General features: G+C 42.2%; 1 long non-coding RNA gene across 3 annotated transcripts in view; it reads left to right on the forward strand.

Moving 5' to 3' along the window:
- Nucleotides 1-4,746, forward strand: part of LOC129628635 (uncharacterized) — a 36,339-nt gene extending 31,593 nt beyond the window's left edge. For 2 of the 3 annotated variants that reach the window (XR_008702834.1, XR_008702833.1), the window contains 2 exons: nucleotides 1,443-1,560; nucleotides 4,582-4,746. This is a non-coding gene — a long non-coding RNA (uncharacterized LOC129628635). Of the gene's footprint in view, nucleotides 1-1,442; nucleotides 1,561-2,129; nucleotides 2,301-4,581 lie in introns of those variants that run through there. The other variant, XR_008702835.1, reaches the window with a different exon arrangement.
- The last annotated feature ends 7,758 nt before the right edge of the window (nucleotides 4,747-12,504 follow it).

The raw sequence follows: 12,504 nt of genomic DNA on the forward strand, positions 1-12,504 counted from the left end.
GATCATCTGAGTTAAATTCGCCCATTCTGGTCCGTTTTAGTTCGCTGATTCCTAGAATGTCAGCGTTTACTCTTGCCATCTTCTGTTTGACCACTTTCAATTTACCTTCATCTGAAGTCATGGGTTCAGATACTATTAAATGGTGTCAATATTGAAAACTCATCCCCATAACCCACGGTGGCCTTGTCACAAGTGTCCTTCAGGTTTTGGTTTTCAGAATTACAGATACTGTATTCTTGTTTCCAACCCACATACCTTGCAATGATATGGGTCTGTTCCACCTACCCCCAACACCTAAGTCCTTGTGTTGAGCCTAAGTCACCAATCCAAACCTCCTCTTCCTTCACTGTCACTTCCTCCTTATGACCCTTTTCTAACAACAGGCCTGATTTTAAACACCTCTCCATTAAATAAATTCTGTAACACTGAACCCAAATGTCTCAATTCCATCTACTTCAGAAGTCCATTAGCCTCAATGAAAATGTACTGATAATATACCCAATAACAGAGGAAAACACAATGATTCTTATTATTCATTTGGTGAAATTTGTCACCTTAAAATCATCCTCAATAGTTATCAGTTATCATCAATATATATGTATATATGTTCAGTTCAGTTGCTCGGTCGTGTCCAACTCCGCAACCCCCGGATCCCATGGACTGCAGCACGCCAGGCCTACCTGTCCATCACCAACTCCCAGAGCCTACCCAAACTCATGTCCATTGAGTCGGTGATGCCATCCAACCATCTCATCCTCTGTCGTGCCCTTCTCCTCCCACCTTCAATCTTTCCCAGCATCAGGGTCTTTTCTAGTCAGTCAGCTCTTTGCATCAGGCGGCCAAAGTATTGGAGTTTCAGCTTCAACATCAGTCCTTCCAGTGAACACCCAGGACTGATTTCCTTTAGGATGGACTGGTTGGATCTCCGTGCAGTCCAAGGGACTCTCAAGAGTCTTCTCCAACACCACAGTTCAAAAGCATCAGTTCTTTGGCACTCAGCTTTCTTTATAGTCCAACTCTCACATCCATACATGACCTATGGGAAAACCATAGCCTTGACTAGATATGTATATATGTAACCATGTATTGATGTGGTATATGTGGTATACTATATATCCCAATTACTGTAAAATCATTTTCATTATAGAAATAAGAAAAATTCATCAAAATGGAAGCTAATATATGCTGTGGAACTAGTTAATTAACTAGTAACCATAGTATGGTATATATATGTAACCATATGTATATGTAACCATATATAATTATATGTAATTTTATATATATATATATATATATAAAACCATAGTGGTTGAGGGTGCGAGAATATAATGAACAGTTTTTCTATTCTCTTTTTCATCTTCCTGAAATTTTATTATACTTTTATTTTTTTAAGTGTTAACATGTAAAGATATCTAAGAATGACATTTTCTTTTTGAAAACAGAGAGCTGGTAAAATCCTTTCAAACTATTTGTTCCTATTCACCCTTTTGGAGCTGTGTGTGACATCTACATTGATCAACTGGTTGTACAAAGCGAAATACAGCAGATGACGAAGACGTGGTAGGCATCTCATTTCTCCCCTGGTGAATCAGAAAGTGTTGTCTTCTGCTGTGAATCCTGTTTGAAGAACTAAGGTTTTGATCAGAATTAAGTGTAAACAGTGTCGTCTCTAAGCTGAAACAATAGGTAACTGAATACACTCAGCTCCAACTGCTGTTTACTGCATGGGTTTCTATGCAAATGTAGATAACTTCAGTAGCAAAGGTGTTTTATATTACAGGATATTTTTATATTCACATCTCGTAAGAGAATAAGATAAAACATACATGATTTTCTGGCTCAGGTCTGTTTAATTCAATAGATAGTCCCCTGAAAAACAACAACAAAAAACGTTATAAAGATTGTTATCAGGCATAGGGATATTCAAATGCTGAAGCTCGTAACTTTACTTCTCAAAATTTTGGAGCAGTTGAATCTTAGGACCTGTACTATTTTCAGTGGTTCAGAAAACAAGATTTGGGGGTGTTAACTGGGAAGTTGGAAAAGATAATAAAACTTTTAAATAAAGCTATGTTCTTACTTCTTCCATACCTACTACTTTACGTCTAAAGGGCAAACTTTATCTCCAGTTGACATCAGCATCACAGAATCAGAGAACTTTCATGGAAGATGCATCTGCCCTTTCCTCCCAGTGGCCACAGCACAGGTCCAGGCTCAAGGATCAACGGAATCATAAGAACAACTCAGAAGTACAAAGTTAACATTAAAGACACAGCGATTTGTCCATGTGTTCTACAACAGAGACATAGAGAGATTTAGGAAATAACAAGAAAGAATTGAATGGCTAGGACCTGGAATCTTGGAGTTGAAAGAAGGAACAAGAGAGTTGAGAAAAAAAAAAGGAAAGCAGAATCCTAGTCTCAAATATTTCTGGTTCTAGGACATCATGGATACTTGGGTGAAAACACTGATACCTAGTTAATACTTTCCTCTACTTCAAGCATCAGTTGAGAATAGACATTGCTAACTAAATACGGAAGCACAAATATCTGAGATCAAGTCAGCCACTGTTCTGATAGGATAATGGAAAGGAGAACAAAATGCCCAAATAATGTGAAGAAATGAAAGAAAAGCCAAGGAAACCTTAGGTCTAAGCTATGAAGCAGTGGGAATAACAGAGGTAAATCTCCAAGCTAAAAGTTATACCCAACACTATTGGTTTTTTTTTTCTCAAGCAAAAGTGTCACTGTATGATAAGTATAATGGTAGAAATTATAGAATGTCAGAATATGGGGAAACTTCCCCAAATGACATCCTTTTGAGGATCTCAAAAACTAGCAATGGGAAGGAAAATTTTATATAAAATTTACTGAAAGGCAGCAGTGATCAAGAGGTATTAGGCTTTCAAAACCTGAATTTCTCTGGAGCAACACCCAACTCACATATGCTTAAAAGGAAATGCCTTTTGCAGTACAAGTGGAGATGCAGCCCTTGAGCATCAACAGAAACTGTAAAATCCATGGGAAAATTTTTTTCTGATGATTCCTTCTCTACTTCTAATTAATTTTATCAGACTGATTCAAAATAAAGATTATTTAAGCAAGGCAATCTGCAGATTAAGATCGTACACAGAACATCATGGGATGGTAAGTGCATTCGTGAGGCTAAAATACAATCTCTGTGGGGGTGAGTGGTGGGAAATGGGGGTCAAGAAATTAGATTGGGCTGAATTATTTCAGAAATAAATGTTGTGCTATATGATCAGGGTCTCGTGAAAAGAGAAAAAAAACATGAACATGTGAGAAGTATAGTTTTCTATTCAAATAGATAAAGTGATACATAAGCAACACTGTACTAAATAATAATGTAATCTAGTCTGAGTAGAAAAATTATGTTCTTAATATTTGCAAAGGATAGGAACGACAGAGGCTTAGTCTCCAAAATTTACAAACAGCTCACGTGGCTCAATACCATACAAACAAACAGCACAGTCGAAATGTGGGAAGAAGCCGAAACAGACATTTCTCCAAAGAAGACGGACAGGGAGCCAAGAGGCACACAAAAAGATGTTCAAAATCACTAGTTTTTAGAGAAATGCAAATCAAAACTACAATGAGATACCACCTCCCACCAGTCAGAATGGCCACCATCAAAAAATCTACGAACAGTAAGTGCTGGAGAGGGTGTGGAGAAATGAGAACCCCGCTACGCTGTTGGTGGGAATGTAACTGGCTCAGCCACTGTGGAGAGCAGCGTGCAGGTTCCTGAAGAACTACGACTAGAGCTGCGTAAGGCCCAGCACTCGCTGCAGCACTGCTTACAATAGCGAGACACGGAAGCAACCTAGGCGTCCGTCAGCAGAGAAATGGGTGAAGAAAACGTGGTCCACGCATACAGCGCAATGTTATTCAGCCGTACGAAAGGAAACAGTGCCATTTCTAGTAACATGGATGGACCTAGAGATTATCATACTAAATGAAGTAAGTCAGACAAAGAAAAATATATCACTTACGCATGGGATCTAAACAATGGATACAAATGAACTTGTCTACGAAACAGAGACAGACCCATAGACTTAGAGGGTGAATTTATGGTTCCAGGAGGGGGTGTGGGTAGAAGGGATAGACCAGGAGTTTGGGATTGATATATCCACACTGCTATATTTAAAACAGATAACCAACATGGCCCTACTGCACAGGACAGGAAAACTTGCTCAATATTCTTTAATAACCTAAATGGGAAAAGAATTTGAAAAATAATGAAAAATATTTTAAAATTTAAGAACATTCATAATTTTAAAAAAGAAAAAATATATGTTCTTATAGGATCAATCTGTATTTTGGAATCTGTCTCTCTGCACTGCATGGTCTTTGGCTTTCAGCCTAGAGATGCAAAAGGGAAGGAAGGAAAGAAGAGAGGGAGGGAGGGAAGGAAGGAAACCGAAAAATATGGCATTCTTTTAAAATCTCAATGTTGAGAATATTCCAGTTAGCGCTCTTTCCAAATTCCTACCCCCAATTCTGTAGTTCTTTATTTTAGAGTATATTAACTATCAATTTACTAACGCCTAACTTGCCTCAGGTGCACGGCAGAGAGGACCCTTTACCTACACATTAAAGAGCCATGATGACCTCAGTCGAGGAGGGAAATACAGTGGCAAATGAAGAACTTCATTTTATTCAAGAGGCTGGTGGGAAGATACATTTTAATTAAATTCATCTCAGTATTCCCTTTCCCCCATTAATAAAAGCTTAAACTGATAAGTGTGGCTGTTTTTTCTGTGTGGAGAGGAGCTGGGTAGCACATCTTTTAATCCGTTCATCTGCTGTTGGACACTTAGACAACCCAAGTCTTGGCTGTTTTTCACATAATTATCTGGTACTCTTTGGCTGTATACTCAGGAGCAGAATCGCTGGGTCACGTGGACCTTCCATCCTGCTTTTCACAGTTGCCGCACCAGCGTACACTCCCACCTGCTAAGTCGCGTCAGTCGTGTCCGACTCTGTGCGACCCCATAGACGGCAGCCCACCAGGCTCCCCCGTCCCTGGGATTCTCCAGGCAAGAACACTGGAGTGGGTTGCCATTTCCTTCTCCAGCGCATGAAAGTGAAAAGTGAAAGTGAAGTCGCTCAGTCGTGTCTGACCCTCAGCGACCCCGTGGACTGCAGCCTACCAAGCTCCTCCATCCATGGGATTTTCCAGGCGAGAGTACTGGAGTGGGGTGCCATTGCCTTCTCCGACATTCCCACCAACAGTGCACAAAACATTTTTGGTCATTTTTGGTAACAGCCATTCTAACAGGTGTGAATGATAGCTCATTATGGTTTTGATTATTATCAGGCTTTATTTCCCTGATGATCAGTGATGTTGAGCAGCTTTTAATGTGCCTTTACCAAGCTTTTAATTAGATTTTGGGGGTTTTTTATTGTTCCATTTAAGAATTCTTTACATATTCCCAATACAAGTCCCTTATTGGATCTGAGCGCATTAGTCTCTCAGTCGCGTCCGGCTCTTTGTGACCCCATGGAAAGCAGCCCTCCAGGCCTCTGTGTCCATGGAATTCTCCAGCCAAGAACACGGGAGTGGGAAGCCATTCCCTTCTCCAGGGGATCTTCCCACCCCAGGGGTCGAACCCCGGTCTTCGACATTGCAGGCAGATTCCTCACTGTCTGAGCCACCAGGGGAGCTTCCACTATCCGATGTACGATTTGCAGATATTTTCTTCTGTTATGTGAGTTGTCGTTTCACTTTCCCGCTGGTTTCCTTTGCTACACAAAAAGTTTTTAATTGGATGAAGTCCAATTTATATTTTTCTTTTGTCACTTCTGAGTTTGGTATCATATCTAATAAGTTGTTGATCAATTCAGGGTCATGAATCTTAACATTTTTTTGGCATTTTGGAATTTCAACTCTTCCATTTATGTCCTTAACCAATTCTGTGTTAACTTTTCATATGTTGTGAGGTAGGGATCTAAATTCATTTTTTTGCATATAAATATTCAGCTACCCCAGCACCATTTTTTGAAAAGCCTATCCTTTTCCCTATTGAATTGCCTAAGTAACCTTGTCAAAAATCAATAGAATGAGTTGTGATAGTCCCCCTCCAGTTACACTTCTTAAAAATTTTACATTGGAACTTAGTTGATTTTCATGTTGTGTTGGTGTCAGACATGCAGCAAAGTGATTCGGTTATACATATACATACATCGTGTGATTTTTGACCACCTGTATTTCTTCTTCGGAGAAATCCCTATTTAGATCTTCTGCCTATTTTTGATTGGGTTTTTTAAATGTATATATAAATAGATGAATTGCATGAGCTGTTTGTATATTTTGGAGGTTAATCCCTTGTTGGTTTCTTTATTTGTAAATATTCTCTCCCATTCTGTGGGTTATCTTTTCACTTTGTTTATGGTTTCCTTTGCTGTGCAAAAGCTTCTAAGTGTAGTCATTTTATTTATTTTTATCTTTATTTTCATTACTCTAGGAATATTCTCCCTCTTAATTATTGCTTTATAAAATTACCTTTAAAATCATATAAGAGAAGAAGTTATGAACAAAAATATATTTATACTGACTTTTATATTTATCTAATAACCTTTATAAATGATTTTTATTTCCTCAAATGGAGTTAATTTCATGTCTAGAATTTTTTTTCTGCACGAAGTACTCTCTCTACTTTTTATTCTAAGGCAGATCTGCTAGCAATAAATTCTCTGTTTTTATATGTGTAGAAATGTCTAATTTCCCCAGTTTCTAAGGGCTGTTTTTACTTTTGCTGGATATAAAATTCATTTTTATATTCCCTTTCTTTCAGCACTTTGAAGATATTATTCCATTATCTTCTGATCCCCACAGTTTGTGATGAGAGCAGTTATTTAATCTCATTTTTATATTCCCTTTCTTTCAGCACCATGAAGATATCATTCCAGTATCTGCTGATCCCCATGGTTTATGATGAGAGCAGCTATTTCATCTCATTTTGGATCTCTTGCACATAACTTGCTTTTCTCTTCCTGTTTTCTAGATTCTTTCTTTGATGTAGATGACTTTCACTATGTTGAATCTGATGTGTCTAGATATGAATCTCCTTGAGTTACTGTACTTGGAATTTGCTGAGATTCTTGGCTTAATGTTTTTCATCACAGTTGGGAGACTTTGGCTACTGTCTTCTCAGCTCTTCTGCACGCCCCTCTCTCTGCCCTCACTTCCCCCTGTGCTTGTGCTGGTGTTCCGGGCGGCGCCCCTAAGAGCACCGAGATGCTGCTCATTCTTCTTCATTCTTTTTATTTCTCTTCACCACCCTATATCCTCTCAGTTGGCCTAGCTTCAGGATTTCTGACTCTTTCTTCCGGCGGGTCAGATCGGCTGTTGGGCCCCTCTTGTGAAGTTTCCATTGCAGTCATTGTACTTTTCAACTCCAGAGTTTCTATTTGGTTCTATTTTTATAATTTTAGTGTCCTACTGACATTCTTCTCTACTTCTTGTACATTTCCTTTTATTCTTCTTTTTTTTTTTTTTGGCTCTTTGAATATATTCCTAATAGCTAATTTAAAGTCTTTGTTAGGTTTGTTATCTGAACTTCCTCAGGGATACTTTTTGTTAATGCCTTTTTTCCTATGTATGGGCTATATTTTCCTAATTTGTTGTATGTCTCATAATTTTTTTGTTGTTTAAAACTGAACATTCTGAATAATATAATAAGGCAACTTTGAAAGTCAGATCCTGAGAGTTTTCACTAGATCTCTAATATTTCTTGTCGCTGTTTGTTTACTGGCTTGCCTGGGTAGTTGTAAAGTCTGTACCCTTCCTCATGTGACAACACGGACGTCCCTGCCTGATTAACTTGGCGGTCAGCTAATGGCTGGAATGAGACGTACTTAAGTGGCTTGAACCTACGAGTTTTCCACCCACTGCTGAAGGGATGTGTAAAGCCTGCCGGTTCATTCCTTCCAGACTTTGAGAGTTGAAAACTCTGCCTTAGCCTGCACCTTCTGCTCCCACAGAGCCTCAGGGTCAGCCAGAAATCAGGGCTTTCCCAGCTCCTTCCTTGGCACACGTACAACCCTGCACGTGTGTGAGGCCGACTGATTTCAGGGGGTGCGTCAGAACCCCACAGGGCACTTGTGAACACATTATTCCCTAAATTTTCACTGTAGATTTTTTGCCCAGCATCATTTTTGTCAATATTGCTACTGGTATTGCTTCCTCAGTAACCTGGCAGCTGGTATTCTTAAAAAGCCTCCCACTGGTGTTCCACAGATACCTTGGATTCGGGCTTTGTCATTGAATGAGCTCTGAGTCAAATCACATTAAGATAATCCCTGCGGTTAGGGCTTTTCCAAGGGGCTGCCATACTGGTGAAAGAGTGACAGTTCTCTGGCAGAAAGGCTCTGGGGGAGTTTAACTCTGTTTTCCCCCTCCAGTGACTAGCTAGGCTGCTGGTTTTCACAGCTACCGGTCTCCTGAGGCAGTGGTTTTAAAGGCTACCAGGAAGGAGGTAGTCTTTAAGAAACTACTGTTTTATTAGGTTTAATAATGATATTGTTTAAAAGAAACAAGAACTCTTTACAGTGTGTTTCAGAACACATACTGAACTATTTAAAGGTGAAATGATGTATTGCCCAGTCCAGAAAAATACGAAGAAGGGGGACGATTGATAAAACAAGGTCGCCAAGTGTCATCGTTGAGGCTGAGGGATGACTCCATGGGATCCACAGTATTTTTCCTGCATGTGTGAAACGGTCCATGATAAAATGTTAAACATAAAACTTTCAAATGCACCTCATCCCACTCACAGGTAAAGCCTAAGCCCTAGGAAGGCCCGTGTGGCCCGCTTCCGCTCCTCTCTCCCTGCTCCAGCCTCGCCCTGCTCCCGCGCCCGCATCTCCTCCCGCGCGCCGGCGAGATCCTGTCCTCACCTGCTCTGGGCCTTGGATCAGATGCCCTCCGGAGGAATGACTTTCCTGACTGCCGTCGTTTACATATGTGTGTGTGCGCGCGGGCGTGTAGCTGACTGTATAAAGGCGGTGGAATATGTAAAACCTTCCCTCTTCAAAGCTCTACCGCAGGGGCCTGTGCGCTTCCAGCACTGCCGTCATCTCCGCTCCACAAAAGAATAAACAGGACCGACCGCCGTCAGCGGACCTTATTTGAATCATGTGAAACGCGCGGTCTCGAGCAGGCATTCCCGGGGCGCCACAGCCCCGCGCCGCCGACCCTCAGTTGCGGGGCGCGGGGACCGGGCCGTTGGCGACGCTGTGAGCACGCGGCCCGTGCCCTCCGCGCGTGCCCCGGTCCGTGAGGCTGCCCGCCCGCCACCGCAGCCTCGGCCTGGAGCCCGGGGCCCGCTGGAGTCCGCGGGGGCCCCTCGCGCGGCGCCCCCCGCAGCCGGGCGCAGCGGGGCCGCAACCGCAGAGCTGGGCCGGGAGGGGGATGGGGAAGCTGCGCCCCCGGGTACCCGGCTGCGAGGCCCGCGGGCACAGCCTGCAGCGTCGCGCCGCTGTGGGCCTGCGTGTGAGTTTCGGGAACCTTGGTCGGTGGGTGGCTGATGCTGGGAATAAACTTACACGGCTGGGGGATGGGGGTGGGGGTCGGGGGTGGGGCGGGCCAGGATGTTCCCAGTAACCCCACGGCCACAGTGCTTCCCAAACCACATACAGTTGGGAAGAACCCAAGTATTCATTAGCTACTTTTGGTTTATTCCTTTCACTATCCCCTCTTCAAAGCGTGTTTTCAGTAACTCAATCATTTTACACACACAGCATCCTCAAAGGTGCAGGCAAGTTGGCTAACTGAGAGAATAGAGTCTAGTGACTTGGGGATCCCAGCGTCGTGGAGCAAGGCGTGCAGTGACTCTTGCTTTCCACCTTTCGGCCACACCCCCATGTTTCTGTGCTTTTAGGAGATAGGTGTTAGGTTTTGCAATCAAAAATACATGAACAGAAACTCATATTCTTGAGGATAGGAATGGTTGATTTCCAAACGCAGCAAGTTAAGAGTTCTGTCTGACTGTGCTCTCTCTCTCTTAGCTGAGTTCATAAGCCTTGTTTGGGAGGATCTTTTTTGTTTTTTTTAATTGGAGGATAATTGCTTTACAATGTTTGTTTCTGCTGAAAACGGGAATCAGATATAAGTGTGTGTATATATATATATACACATATATATACACATATATATACGTGTACATATATATATCCCCTCGCTCCTGAGCCGCCCCACTGCACCCACACCCACCCCTGTAGGTGGCCACAGAGCACCAGCCTGGGCTTCCTATGTTATATAGCAGCTTCCCACTAGCTATGTAAATGGGCCACAGAGAACTGAAACGTGGTTCTTCTGGAAATGACTTATTGCAAATCAGCTGACCTGCCCATAGACGTTCAGTTTGACACTAGATATAAAAACCAAAGTTTGTTTCCTCTGCCCCAGGCTCTTGGTACATGCTGTATGTCCTAGTCAGCCTGTTCTTTTTTTCTTGAATCCACTTGCTCCAGAGAATGGCTGTACTTGTCTTTGTGGTAATCTCCCGGGACACCCAAACTTAATTCAATAAATGCCAGAGAAACTACAATGTACGGGTGACCTTTCCAAACATAGGTTACATGACCGGTGTAAACAAATCTATCTACTGTGGTAACAGATTAACAGACAGAATTTTATTTTGTCAGGTTGATTTACCAAGCAATTATCAAATTTCAACAATTTACAAATACATTGCTAGAGCCAGACACTGCAGCCTGTGTGAAGCTTCGCGGCACCAAAGACGTGTACAGGCAGATGCTTAAAAATGTGAGTGTAATAATACTCGGTAGTGAAAATGTCCATGGTCAGCAGCGGACGGGGTGCTGCGCAGGGAGAAGACAGCGGAGGTCAGGTCGTACCCTGCCCTACACAGCGGAAAGAGCCCCCGGCCTGAGGGAACCGGGAGCCACTGATCTTAAATGAGCAATTTCCACATTTGATCCCCAGTTTAGAAATGCCGTTGTGGTCACAGGCCAGAGACTGGATTTACGGCTTTAGGTTTCTCCCCTGTGGTCGCTGGGTTATTGTTTGCTACTTTCCTGTTCTTCAGTGAGTTATAACTGGGGGGTGTACCCCGTTGGGCCATCAGACAGTGGGGGTCATGAAGCTGTGCTGTTGCAAAGAAGCCCCTTGCTGGAGGCGTAGGGCAGGCGCGGGCGGGGGCCTCAGGCTCCCGGCCTCGTGGGGCCGCAGGCATGGCGGCGGCCGCTGCCGCACTGGGTGTATGGCCCACAGACAGCTTCTGTGAGCTGATCGCCGTGGGCGCGCTAGGGTTTCTGCTGCGGTGGCCTGGGAGTAAACTCATGATGGCAGATACTGAATTCAAGGGAGTGATTTTAAATAATTACAGGAAATAACCAATGAACTTGTTCCTAACAAGATAGAGAACAGATATCGAAAAAAGTATCCCAAACTGTAACAGGTGAGTGGGCTCTCACACTCAAGTAACCAGAGGAAGGTTGAAGGGAAATAGGAAAGAACACTTAACTATGAATTCATTTTGATTTTCAAGTATGTGCCAGTTCCTAGTATTTGCCTCTCAAACCAACTCTGTGGGATCATAAAACATTCTCAGAAATATTTGAGTAGGATTTGGGTCAATTAGTAATTGACATAAGGGCTTCCCGGCTGGCTCAGTGGTAAAGAATCCGCCTGCCAATACAGGGGACATGGGTTCAATCCCTGGGTTGAGACAATCCCTTTGAGTAGGGGATCCCACTACTATTCAAATACCAACCCACTCCAGTACTCTTACCTGGAAAATTTTGTGGACAGAGGAGCCTGGCAGCCTACAATCCATGGGATCGCAAAGAGTTGGACAAAACTGAGCCACTGAGTGCACACTAGTGATTGATATAAGCAAGATTTGAACTCAAACATGTGTCACTTGTCCCACAATAATATATTCCATTTTCTCTGTTTCACATGTCTTTGGTACATCTATTTAATAATTTATCCTTGAGAATTGATGGGTGATGCAAATTGGAAGAGAAATAAATGTAAGTAAAGATTTTGAAATCAAGAACCTAGGTATCGAGTTAGCTATTGACAAAAGATTGAGGAAAAAATCTAAACCAGGGAGAGAATGAAGATCCATCAGATTTTGGATAACCAAACAGTGAATTCTCAGAGTCATAGGATGATAGCTATAGGAAAGACAAAGCACAGATAAAAAAAATTACTTTGATTGCAAGTGACAGAAAACACCCATGTTAGCTTAAGCAAAACAAAGGAAACTGTATTTTAAGGATATGTATATGTCATCCAGCACCCAAGAGCAAAAAGGCCTCTAAGTTTCAGGAAAGGGTTGGAATTAAGAAGTTGAAAGTCATCAGTTTTCTTGTTCTTTTTCCTCATTTCTGATTCTTCTGGATATCCTTTCAGCCCATATAGTAGAACATGTCAGTGCTCTCTAAGAGTTTATATATTCTTATCAAGAGACAATCCCAGATTAAATTGTATGTTTAGAACAAACTAGCT

The sequence above is a fragment of the Bubalus kerabau genome, chromosome 15 (assembly GCF_029407905.1).
Source record: "Bubalus kerabau isolate K-KA32 ecotype Philippines breed swamp buffalo chromosome 15, PCC_UOA_SB_1v2, whole genome shotgun sequence".
NCBI lineage: Eukaryota > Metazoa > Chordata > Mammalia > Artiodactyla > Bovidae > Bubalus > Bubalus kerabau.